Source organism: Urocitellus parryii, chromosome 4, assembly GCF_045843805.1.
Source record: "Urocitellus parryii isolate mUroPar1 chromosome 4, mUroPar1.hap1, whole genome shotgun sequence".
Classification (NCBI taxonomy): Eukaryota; Metazoa; Chordata; class Mammalia; order Rodentia; family Sciuridae; genus Urocitellus; species Urocitellus parryii.
In genome coordinates, this window is record NC_135534.1 from 104363481 (window position 1) to 104377224 (window position 13744).

Genomic DNA, 13744 nt, shown 5'->3' on the forward strand with positions numbered 1-13744 from the left:
GGGACAGGTCTGGCATTGCACACTAATTGGGCTGTGCAATGCAAGTGTGCCTCTCCTCTCGCTCTGCCTATAATCTCACACAGCACCTGAAATAAGTGTGACTTGCCAAGATGTCAATCCATCTGTTGACCACAAGACATCATGAAGCAAGACTCCACCTTGAAACCTTACTTGGAATAGAATATTATATCGATAGAATATTCTATCGAAAATCTTTTGCCTTCTTTTCCTTTCTGGGTACACTTGCTCTCTTGCCTTCCAGCATGGAAGAGGACCCTTGAGGTCGCAGAACAGTCTCGCCTTCGATATGAAAATTACTTTTGTGGCCTGTGCTTTTTCGCCATTTTCTTAGTTTAATGTTGCAGCCAGCTCTTTTGAACCCAGTTCATCTTGTCAGTGCGGGCTGTTGGCGAGAGAGCACTGTGGATATTTTGGGAATGAAGGCTATTAGGTGGCCTATGGAGCTGCTATGACCATCGAAGGAGGAGCTTCCTAAGTTAATAGATGGGCACTAAAACAGCAGCAAAAATTCATGTGATACAGCGCCATTTCAGATAACAAAAAGTCAGTGAAGTCACGGGCATTCCAGAGAAGATGGTAACTGGAGCTTGAAGTTGATCTCTTATTGTGCTCTGTGATGGTTAATTTTATGTGTCACCTTGAATTTCTTTTTTTTTTTTTTTTTTTTTTTTAAAGAGAGAGTGAGAGAGGAGAGAGAGTGAGAGGAGAGAGAGTGAGAGAGAGAGAGAGAGAGAGAGAGAGAGAGAGAGAATTTTTTAACATTTATTTTTTTTTTTAGTTCTCGGCGGACACAACATCTTTGTTGGTATGTGGTGCTGAGGATCGAACCCGGGCCGCACGCATGCCAGGCGAGCGCGCTACCGCTTGAGCCACATCCCCAGCCCATCACCTTGAATTTCTAAACGTGTGCCTGTGAGGGTATTACCAGACACTCTGCCTTCGTCAATGTGGGTCAGCCTCATCCAATCAGTTGAGGGTGCTAATAGAACAAAAAGGCAGAGGGTGGGTAAATGAACTCTGCTGGAGCTGGAAGGTCTACCTTCTCTTGCTCTCAGACATTGGCACTCTGGTTCTCAGGTCTTCATGCATGGACTGATATTATACTTGCAGTATTAATAGACCTCTAGCTTGTAGAGAGCAGATTGTACTTGGCCTCCATAACCTCATGAGATAATCAGTCACAATAAATCCTGTGTGTGTGTGTGTGTGTGTATGTATTGGGTCTTGTTCTCTGGAGCACTAATCCAGTCACAATGCAGGCCTAAAGTCTTTGAGTAATTTTCAACTATTAATTCTCTAGTACTCAGAAGCACAGCTTCAAATGAAGTTCTTTAACATTTTGCGTCAGCTGGGTGCAGTGGCACACGCCTATAATCTCAGCTACTTGGGAAATTGAGGCAGGAGGATCTCAAGTTTGAGGCCAGCCAAGGCAACATGGCTCTCAGAAAAAAAGAAAAAGGGGTGGGGATATAGCTTAGTGGTGGAGCACCCCTGACTTCAAGCTTCTGTAGAAAACAAAACAAAACAAAACAAATAAATAAACAAAAAACCCCTCCATGTCAGGCTATCAGCTGTGCAGCAAGACTCCCTGGCAGGCAGTTCTTATAATTTTCCTATATCCAGAGTAACTGCTGCTTCTGCTGCTCCAAGGAGAGTTTTCTTTGTGTTTTGCCTTGCCTTAAGAACCCAAACCAAAGCAGATGGACAATTCTTTTTTTTTTTTTTAATATCAAGTGTACACTGTGATACTCCTTTTTTTCACAAATATTGGTGATTTAAGTATAATGTTTTCATTCATATTCAAATAAGAAGAAATTTTATTCATAGCTTCAAAAGTAAAATTAATACTATTGAAATCAGAATGATAAAAATAATTCATCATGTACAGCATAAACTCATTGATGAATAACTTCATCAGAAATAATGGAGGTTTAATATATAGACAAAAATTTATTGTTTGAAATTTTTTCTTTTTTAAAATTTATTTATTTATTTATTTTTTAAAGAGAGAGTGAGAGAGGGAGAGAGAAAGAGAGAGATAATTTTTTAATATTTATTTTTTAGTTATTGGCGGACACAACATCTTTGTTTTGTATGTGGTGCTGAGGATCGAACCCAGGGCGCACGCATGCCAGGCGAGCGTGCTACCGCTTGAGCCACATCCCCAGCCCCTTGTTTGACTTTTTTCTAGCATTTACAAAATTTTTTTTTAGTTGTCAATGGATCTTTTGTTTTATTTATTTATATTCGGTGCTGAGGATTGAACCCAGAGTCTCACACATGCCAGGTCAGCCCAATACCACTGAGCCACAAGCCCAGCCCCTATTGTTTGACTTTTAATATCTAGACTTTTAAAATTTTCTTTATTTGTTCTAATTAGTTATACACAATAGCAGAATGCATTTCAATTCATTGTACACAAATAGAGCACAAGTTTTCATTTCTCTGGTTGTGTACGATGTAGACTCGCATCATTCTGTGTGGTCACACATGGAGAGGTGGACAATTCTTAACTCACCCTTTGGTGAATAGGTTCTTTATGCCACTCAAGAAAGGTCAGAAACAGGTGGGAGCTGGGGAAGCAAATAACTAGTCTAGCCAGAGCCTTTTCCCACTGAAGATTCCCTGCAAAGATGATTGTCAGGGTTGCTCAGGGAACCTGCTGCAGTAAATCTCAAGTGGTCTGATGGTTGTCATGGGCAACACTACATCTTCCCTGAAAACAAGAAACAGGTGCTTTCTTTGCATCTTTAACATGTTGGAGATGAAAGTACTGGTATAAGGAGGAAAAAAATGGATTATTCTTATTCTGAATTCAACCCAGGGGTTCTTTATCACTGAGCTATATCCCAGACCTTTTTATTTTTTGAGACAGGGTCTCACTAGGTTGCTTAGGGCCTTCCTAAATTGCTGAGGCTGGCCTTGAACCTACAATCCTCCTTCCTCAGCTTCCCTAGTTGCTGGGATTACAAGTATATGCCACTGTACTCAGCCTGAATTCATTTTTAAAAAATATTTATTTGGGGCTGGGGATGTGGCTCAAGCGGTAGCGCGCTCGCCTGGCATGCATGTGGCCCGGGTTCGATTCTCAGCACCACATACAAAGAAAGATGTTGTGTCCGCTGAAAACTAAAAAATAAATATTAAAATTCTCTCTCTCTCCCTCTCTCCCTCTCTCTTTAAAAAAAAAATATTTATTTAGTTGTAGTTGGACACAATAACTTTATTTTATTTATTTATTTTTATGTGGTGCTGAGGATCGAACCCAGGGTCTTGCACGCACCAGGCGAGCACTCTACCCCTAGCCACAACCCCAGCCCTTTTAATTAATTTTTGTTGGTGCATTTATTTTTATTTTTTTTTTAATTTTTATTATTTTTTTTATTTTTTAGTTCTCAGCAGACACAACTTCTTTGTTGGTATGTGGTGCTGAGGATCGAACCCAGGCCGCACGCATGCCAGGCGAGCGCGCTACCGCTTGAGCCACATCCCCAGCCCTGGTGCATTTATTATTATACATAATAGTAGGATTCATTGTGGCATATTCTGAATTCATTTTAAAGATAACTAGTTGATTAACTAGAAGCTGAATATCCTCTTGGCTTTCCTAAGATAGAAGGAATTCACTCTTTTTGTGGGGAAGGACATCAATAGCAATCTAGCTATGTGACAAATAAATCAAATGAAACTTAATTAAGATAAAAGTTGGGGGGGCTGGGGATGTGGCTCAAGCGGTAGCGCGCTCGCCTGGCATGCGTGCGGCCCAGGTTCGATCCTCAGCACCACATACAAAGAAAGATGTTGTGTCCGCCGAAAACTAAAAAATAAATATTAAAAAAAAAAATTTTAAAAAAAGATAAAAGTTGGGCTGGGGATGTGGCTCAAGTGGTAACACGCTTGCCTGGCATGTGCGGGGCGCTGGGTTTGATCCTCAGCACCACATAAAAATAAAATAAAGATGTTGTGTCCACCGAAAACTAAAAAATAAATATTAAAAAATTCTAAAAAATTCTCTCTCTCTCTCTCTCTCTCTCTCTCTCAAAAAAAAAAAAAAAAAAAAAAGATAAAAGTTTCCAGGTCTATAAGCTTGCTAGTTGAATGTCATCTGAGGAGAGATCTCGTTCAAGTCAGTGGCTATTAATATTCAGTGTCCGTAGTAATCACCTAAAGAATTTGTCCTAGTAATTCTTTTTTTTTTAACTATGTATCTGTTCGTTCACCATGTGTACCCCAATAATTCTAGTTCAGTAAGTCTGAATTGAGAAACTGAGGTATTTGAAAAAAAAATCAGACTTTTTTTTTCCCACTACTGTTTAGACTGCAAGCAACTTAACCTAATCTTTGGAACCTATATCCTATTTCATCATATTTTCTGAAATGTTTGGGAGAAGGCTAGGAAATTCATAAAAAGAAGGAGCCTGAGGACTTGACTCCCCCCACACTTTTTCTTTCTTTTTGTTTTTGTTTTTGTTACTGAGGGATTGAACCTAAGGCAATTTACCAATTAACTATATCCCCAATCTTTTATATTTTTATTTCAATACAGGATCTCGCTAAGTTGCTGAGGGTTCTTGCTAAATTGCTGAAGCTGGCCTCAAACTTTCAATCCTCCTGCCTCAGCCTCCTGCATCTCTGGGATTTCGTGTACCACTCTGCCCAGCTAATGCTGGACCTTTCACTGAAAACTTCCTTCTTTCCAAGATACCATTCCCATCCACTACTTCTGAGATTGAGGGAAATTTTGAATATAGACAGAACAAGAGCAATGAAGCAGCTATTGGCAGGTTTTATCAGTACTTGCTGACAATTTTTCGGTGAAATTACAACCTGGAACAGACACCCTAGAAACAGTGAAGTGGAGACCCTCCTGGATTTCAGGTATCAATCCTCAACCTCTGAAGGTGAATGTTAGGCATCTGGTAGTATAGATATGATATAAGATACCTGCAGAAGATATAGGCAAAGTATGCATTATCTCAGAAGAAGGAAAAGGTTTTATTTATTTTTTTAACCAATAGAATTGAAAATGGACATTTAAACTGGGTCTTAAAAGATGAGCAAAAGATGGACATGTGTAGGAGATCAAGAAAGATCTCTCTCTCTCTCTGTCTCTCTCTCTGTCTCTCTCTCTCTCTCTTTCTCTCTCTCTCTCTCTCTCTCTTTCTCTGCTGGGGATCTAGCCCAGGGCTTCCTGAATACTAGGCAAGTATTCTACCCAATAGCTAGGACATGTTTTAGTAATAGACATCATTATTTATTTGTTTGTTTAGGTTGGTTGGCTGCTGATTTTTTTTTAATGCAAACTTTATACAATTTCACAAATTGTGCAAGATAAATGTATACAGTGATTCTGATCTCAAGGTCCTCTCTTCCCTTAGAAACTGGATTAACCTTCAACAGTATAGCTAAGGGATCAGTTTGGATACAGTGTCAGATCTTCTTTGTGCCTGCCCTGGCCTTTTTTCCTTTCTGTTTGAAATATTTTCTTGGCTCAAAAACCTGAATTTAAAAAAATAAATAAAGAGCTGGGGTTGTAGCTCAGCTGTAGAGCACTTGCCTTGCACGTTTGAGGCCCTGGGTTCAATCCCCAGCACCACATAAAGACAAACAAATAAAAATAAAGATATTGAGTCCATCTGCAACTAAAAAAAAAAAAAAGTTTAAAAAATCAAATTTCTTTTAAAAAAATAATAAATAAATAAAAAGTAGGGATGAGGTGTAGCTCTGACCAAGTGCATGGGTAAGGCTTTGGTGTTGATCCCTAGCAGAAAAGGAAGGAAGGAAGGAAAAGGAAAATAAAAATATAAATAAATAAATAAATAAATAAATAAATAAATAAAAGACCCTGGGTTTGATGTTTATATTCATGTACTTGCTCAAAATTCTGTCTGCATTGAGCCCTTCCCACTTCACCATCACTCCATCACCAAAACCCTGGTGCACTCTCTTTTGGCTTTCTCATTGCACATGTGATCATACATATAGAAAAGACATTTATTAGAGGCTTTGTTTGTTTTAATTAACTTTACTTATCCATTTTGAGCAGTCTTAGGCTTATAAAAAAAACAGAATGAAAAGTACAAATTTCTCATATATAGCTCACTCCTCCATCCCACTATACTCCCATAATTTCCCTATTATTAATATCTTGCATTAATGTGTTGCATTTATTACAATTGATGATTCAACATTGATACTTCATAATTTTTTAATTTTTACTTTTTTTTGGCATCAGACCTTGTTATGTTGTCCAGGCTGGCTGTGAACTCCTAGGCTCAGAGATCTTCCTGACTTAGGCTTCCAAGTAGCTGGGACTTCAGACATGCCATCATACCTGGCTTGATAATTTATTATTAAGTAAAGTCCATATCTTACATTAGGGTGCACTCTTTTTTTGGTACATTCTCTGAGTTTTGAAAATGTATAATGTCATGTATTAACTATTACAGCATCATACAGAATAATTTCACTGCTCTAGAAATTCCCTGTGTACTACCTATTCATCCCTCCCTTCCTTCCCATCCCAAACACTGATCTTTTTACTGTCTCAACAGTTTTGACTTTTCCAGAATGTCATATGGTTGAAATCATATAGTAATGTAGTTGTTTTAGACTGATTGTTTTACTTAATAATATGTATTTAACTTCCCTCCATGACTTTTTGTGCTTAGTAGCACATTTCTAAGTAAGCACATTTCTTAGTAGCGCTAAGAAAATGTATAGATGTACCACAGTTTTTCTTTTTAATCTATTCATCTATTGAAGAACATCTTGGTTACTTTCAAGTTTTGGGAGTTATGAATACAGCTGCTGTAAACATCCAGGTGTGGTTTTTGTATGGATGTTAATTTTAAATTCACTTGGGTAGATACAAGGGAGCATTACCACTAAGTTGTATGGTAAAAAGATGTTTCTTCTGGGGCTGTGGCTGTAGCTCAGTGGTAGAGCACTTGCCTGGCGTGTGTGAGGCACTGGGTTCAATCCTCAGCACCACATAAAAATAAATAAACTAAACAAAGATTTTAAAAAAATGTTTCTTCTGAAGTGACTGTACCATTTTGCCTTCCCAGCAGCAGTGAACGAGAGTTCCTGTTGATTCATACCCTTCCCAGCATTTGGTTTTATCAAAATTTGTATTTTGGTGCAAATAATAACTGTGCAGTGATATCTTGTTGTTTTAATTTGCAATTCCCAATGACAAAATCTTGAGCATCTTCTCATATACATATTTACCATGTGTGGTTCATCTTTTTTTTTTTTTTTTGGTAGCAAAGTTTTATTGTAAAACAAGAAATCGATATAAAAAGGGGATATAAAATGAGAGAAGGGTTATGGGGTGACAAATGCAGATTTGTCTTGCAGGGTGCCAACAAACAAATAAAAAAATTTTAAAAATTAAAAAAAAACCCAAACTACAAAAACCTACCCTGAGCATATGGGAGAAGTAAAACAGATCTTGGTGGACACAGATCCTATATAAGCCCGAGATGGAATCCTCCAGGCTGTGGGATGGGATGAGATTTCATTTCAGGTGCCAAGGTTCAACAAGAGGTTGGACAGGATTTGGCTGGCCAGCAGACTTGGCAACTCCTTCCCCTTAACCAGCTGCTCAGTCTTGGAAACCATCAACACATCGCCCTAACAGGGGCAGGAAACCAACAACCACAAGGGGGCCAAGTCCCAGCCCCTCCTAATACAAGGCAGTTCAAAGCCAGACATACATTATTTTATTAACCCTCACAACAAACCCCGTGAGGTAGGTACGATGATCAATGTTTTATAGATGTGAGTATTGATGTTAGGAGAAATTAGACAACTTGAAGACAGCTTTTCTGGTCAGCATGGTTGAAGAAGGGCTTCCAACCCATCCGATGGCTGGTTGTAGGTTAACCCTTCATGCAAGAACATTTTCTTCCATCTCCCACTCTTCACAGTTAAAGCCAAGCCAATATGTGTCAGCTCTCACCTCTCTCCAAAACACCAGTGCAGGCTGACTTGCGTGAAACTCTCTAGACAAGACAAATGGCAGAATTCCTAGGCATTTCTGAGGCACACCTATACTAAGCAGGGATTCAAGCACCCAAGTTCCAAAATGCTAGGGAAGGAGGGCAGGGGTGGGGGTGGGAGACAAGAGTCAGAGGATGTCAGTCTGAATCAGGCCCCTCTCTCTTGAATATTATTTTTTTATGACGGGAGGTAGACTGCCCCTTCTTGGACTTCAGGTAGATGGGGTTAGGCGTGCTCTTCCCTGGCTCCTTTTCAGCCTGGGCATCCTTGAGTGCTCCAGGGCTTCATTCAACTCTTGGAACATCTCAAAGCGTGCACGGCCATGGATCTTAAGGGTGAAATATTCTCCATCCAGTGGTTTCTTCTTGTGTGTTTCATCTTTAGGAGGTGTCTGTTCAAATCTTTTGCCCATTTTTAATTTGAGTTGTTTTTGTTTTTTGTATTGTTGAGAGAGTTTGTTTTGGTTTTTATTTTATTTTTATTATTTTTTGGTACCAGGAATTGAACCCAGGGGCACTTAAGCATTGAGTCACATCTCTGGCCCATTTTTATTTTTTATTTTGAGACAAGGTCTTGCTAAGTTGTTTAGGGCCTCATGAAGTTGCTGAGGCTGGCTTTGAACTTAGTGTTAAGTCGGTGGCAACTTGGTGGCGACTTGGTGGCAACTTAGAACAAAGCAGCCCACTCCGGAAAAGAACATCAATCAGATGCCTTCGGAAACACCTGTCAATCAGCCAGATCTCCTGACTAATGCCTGTCAGTCAACAGGACCCCCCTGGCCAATCCTGGAGTTCAGCCAACTCCCCTGACCAACTCCAGGGGGGCAAGAGACCCTAGAAACACCTTTTCCTGTCCCAAGCCCTTCCCTTCCTGCTGTAAGCCCCATAAAAGTCCAGTGCAGTCGAGCTTCCATGCGGTTTCTCCTCAGACTCTTCTTCTGTCCCCTCTGTGGGTCTGATCGAGTTCCACCCGGGAGTGATATCTCAATAAAGCCTCCCCTGCCTGATCTGACACATATCACATAGCCCATTAATACATGTTTTTAGAATAGATTGAGAAAGGCAGACATGAAGCTTAAGGGTATTTTCCCAACTTTTATCTATTGGTCAGATAATGGAAACTTCCACCTAAGGATCCCGAAAATAGCCAGAATGATAGACCCAACCTTTCTTAAAATTGGGCATCTCGCCATAAAACCATGAAAAGATAATTTCGGCTTTACTATAAATTACTGCAAATTCTGAACCTACTTGGAATGCCTGCCCGTGCCCTGAACTCACCCAGGTCCGGTTTTCCCTGACCATATAACAACCCTTTCCTAAACCTTAGTGACGCCTCATAAATTCTGGCCTTCCCTGGCTGGACAATGACCCTCTCTGAGTCTCTAAGATCTCCATAAATTCTGATGCCGGGGCCAGCAAAAATGTAAACTTGTGTTATGCTCCTCAGAGTGTTGTTATCTGTAACCCCCCCTTTGTGTAACTTTTGGGCTATAAAACTGGGCCACAAAGAAGCCTCAAGGCTGTCTTGTTCCCTCCTGCCGGTCGAAATAATAAGCTTGCTTTAATTTGATTTTAATTGGAGTCAGTGGTCTTTTCTTGCGTCCTGGTCTAACAAGACCATCATAAATCATCTTGTGATTACCAGTCTGATGTCATCCCCACATCCATCCCCTCACCAGGTTTTTATATATTATTCATTCATTCATTCATTCATTCATTCACTCATTCAGGTATTTGAACCCAAGGGCTTTCTACCATTGAGAATACAACACTTTATTTTGACATAGGCTCAGGCTGGCCTCAAATTAGCCATCCTCCTGCCTTAGCCTCCAGTTGCTGGGATTACAAATTGAACCTGGCTGCCAAGTTTCCTTTAAAAGAAGAGTCAAAAAATCCTAAAACTCTTCTAACTCTTTAAGATAGTATGAATTCTCCTTTGAATATGTACCCCTTACTTTCATAAATAAACATTTGTGCGTCAATATATGACAAACGCTGAGAGTCTTTTCTCTCACAAACATCAAAAACCCCTCCCCTGTGTTGAGGTCCCCCTTTTCAGGACCACCTCAGACCTTCTCCATGAAAAATGATCCTTCCACTCCAGCCTCTTGAGTAGCTAGGACTACAGGTATGCTCCATTAGGCCTGCCCTTGAATAAAACTATCTTCAAGGTTGTTGGGCAATGGAAGCCAAGCATTTAGCTAATAAGTGACACCCAGATGCCTAGATAGCATGTGTATTTTGGCCTGGCATTGAATTCCTCAATCCTCCTCAAACACACTTACACTTATTAAGGATATGAAGTATTATTTAACATTTACAAGTATATTTTATTGGATTATATGCTATATTAGGACCTGGCCTGGTCTGTAATCCCAGTGACATGGCAGGCTGAGGCAGAGGATCACAAGTTTTGAGGCCAGACTTGGCAACTTAGTGGGACCCTGTTTCCAAATTAAAAAATAAAAAGTGGGACTGGGATTATAGTGTTACTGCTTTTTACCTTGCTTCCCTGAAGCTGAAGTATAAAACCAGAGAAGCATGCAGAGTCAAGTTTAGAGGTGGAATCCAGGGAACGGGGGAGGTCTTCCCTTTTTTACAGCTAAGATCTTTCAGTTTTCCCATACTCTGGTCCTCTGTTTCCCGTTATCTTGAAGTGTTAGAATTCAGGTGGGAAGGTCCAAAAGGTGGGAGATAGGTGGGCTGAAGGAGTAATGTGGGCAGGAAGGCCTGGGGCAGCTTTGATTAGCACCTCCCTGTTTGCTGGGAGCTACTTCATTAACATTTTCTTAGGAAGGGATCAGGGCCTTGGGGACATTAACGTTTCAATTTCCCCAAGTGCTGCTCTGGTTTCCTGTACTCCATTCTTTTTTTTTTTTAATTGGTTGTTCAAAACATTACAAAGCTCTTCACATATCATATTTCATATATTTGATTCAAGTGGGTTATGAACTCCCATTTTTACCCTGTATACAGATTGCAGAATCACATCGGTTACACATCCACGTTTTTACATATTGCCATACTAGTGATTGTTGTATTCTGCTATCTTTCCTATCCTCTACTATCCCCCCCTCCCCTCCCCTCCCATCTTCTCTCTCTACTCCATCTACTGTAATTCATTTCTCTCCCTTGTTTTTTTTTTTCCCTTTCCTCTCACATCCTCTTATATGTAATTTTGTATAACAATGAGGGTCTCCTTCCATTTCCATGCAATTTCCCTTCTCTCTCCCTTTCCCTCCCACCTCTCGTCCCTGTTTAATGTTAATCTTTTTCTCATGCTCTTCCCCCCTGCTCTGTTTTTAGTTGCTCTCCTTATACCATAGAAGACATTTGGCATTTGTTTTTTAGGGATTGGCTAGCTTCACTTAGCATAATCTGCTCTAATGCCATCCATTTCCCTGCAAATTCCATGATTTTGTCATTTTTTAGTGCCGAGTAATATTCCATTGTGTATAAATGCCACATTTTAATCCATTCATCTATTGGAGGGCATCTAAGTTGGTTCCACAGTCTAGCTATTGTGAATTGTGCTGCTATGAACATCGATGTAGCAGTATCCCTATAGTATGCTCTTTTATGGTCTTCAGGGAATAGTCCGAGAAGGGCAATAGATGGGTCAAATGGTGGTTCCATTCCCAGCTTTCCCAGGAATCTCCATACTGCTTTCCAAATTGGCGGCACCAATTTGCAGTCCCACCAGCAATGTACAAGTGTACCCTTTTCCCCACATCCTCGCCAGCACTTGATGTTGTTTGACTTCATAATGGCTGCCAATCTCACTGGAGTGAGATGGTATCTTAGGGTGGTTTTGATTTGCATTTCTCTGACTGCTAGAGATGGTGAGCATTTTTTCATGTACTTGTTGATTGATTGTATATCCTCCTCTGAGAAGTGTCTGTTCAGGTCCTTGGCCCATTTGTTGATTGGGTTATTTGTTTTCTTATTGTTTAATTTTTTGAGTTCTTTATATACTTTGGATATTAGGGCTCTATCTGAAGTGTGAGGAGTAAAGATTTGTTCCCAGGATGTAGGCTCCCTATTTACGTCTCTTATTGTTTCTCTTGCTGAGAAAAAAAACTTTTTAGCTTAAGTAAGTCCCATTTGTTGATTCTTGTTATTAAGTCTTGTGCTATGGGTGTCCTATTAAGGAATTTGGAGCCCGACCCCACAATATGTAGAGATTGGAGCCAATTTTTTCTTCTATCAGACGCAGAGTCTCTGATTTGATATCAAGCTCCTTGATCCATTTTGAGTTAACTTTTGTGCGTGGTGAGAGAAAGGGATTCAGTTTCATTTTGTTGCATATGGATTTCCAGTTTTCCCAGCACCATTTGTTGAAGATGCTATCCTTCCTCCATTGCATGCTTTTAGCCCCTTTATCAAATATAAGAGTTGTAATTTTGTGGATTGGTTTCTGTACCATTGGTCCTGGACTCCATTCTTAATAATGGCCTCCGTTTTATATATCTTACTCCATATTAGACCCCATTTACCTAACTACACTAACTACCTATCTGTAAATCTGGCTTCAATATCTCAGGGGTAGAGTGCTTAGCATATGTAAAACAGCACCATATAAAAATAAATAAATAAAATAAAGGTATTGTGTCCATCTACACTAAAAACTAATAAATAAATAACAGACCTCAAGAAATTTTTCTCATGAATGTGGTGTATTGAATGAGGGGAATACAGGATTCCCTCAATTTATTCCTGAAGAATCATTCAAGCTGTTTGTCTTATCAATATATTTCTGGGCTATCTCTTGGATATCATTTGGATTCCCAGAGACAAATTCTTTTCAGTAAAACATTTAAAACAACCCTTAGTGAGCCCAAACTACCTATGTGTGAACATCTGCAAGAGAGTTCCAAAGTAAGTTAACAATGTGAAAGTCACTTTGTATCAAGAAAAAATTATTTTTGGATGTTTATGTCTGAGATAATACAAATTCAGTATCCCCTGACAGAACAAGTAGTCTGAAAAAAATTAACATATCTTGACACTTAAGGTTCCCAGGTTTTTACAGTATTCTTAACAGGTTTTGGGAAACAAATCCGAATCTCTTGATTAATTTCATATTCCTGGAATGTCTGCCTTTTAACCAGCATAGGTCTGAATGAATCAACCCAGGTGCTGCTCCAACCTTTCCTAAGAAAGTCTGAGCACATCTCTTGCCCCTCCTCTCTGCTTTTACAGATTCCGCATTTTTCTAGCATTTAGCATATATTTTCATTGTTTGTCTTCTCCTAACCTGGATGGACCTTTAAGGAAGACTGGGGCTCGCGATCCTCTCTGGTATCACCTTAAAAGGCGGTCACCCACAATTTTTACGTTCATCACAGAAACAAGTCCCACTTATAAAAGTAAGGGGCTGCCTCATTAACCTTGGCACCTAATTTCCCTCACAGTTTCAGCAATCTGGTTTATTCTCTGAGTGGAGGAAGAAATCAGGTTGGCGGGGTTAGAAGGGAATGGCGTCAGCGTGAGGTCACGCTACATTGTCCCGAATGCCAACTCGGATGGCATCCATCACACCGTGGTGACGGGAACGCAGGACTCGGGGATGCAGCTGTAGGAAAGACAGAGGCCCAAGCGGTGCAGACTACAGGCGAAAGAAGCGTCGCAGAGAAGACAAAGCAGAGAACCCAGCAGGGCGTGGCAGGACACCTGGTCGCGAGCAGAGAGCGCGCCTTGAGAGTGAAAGTGAG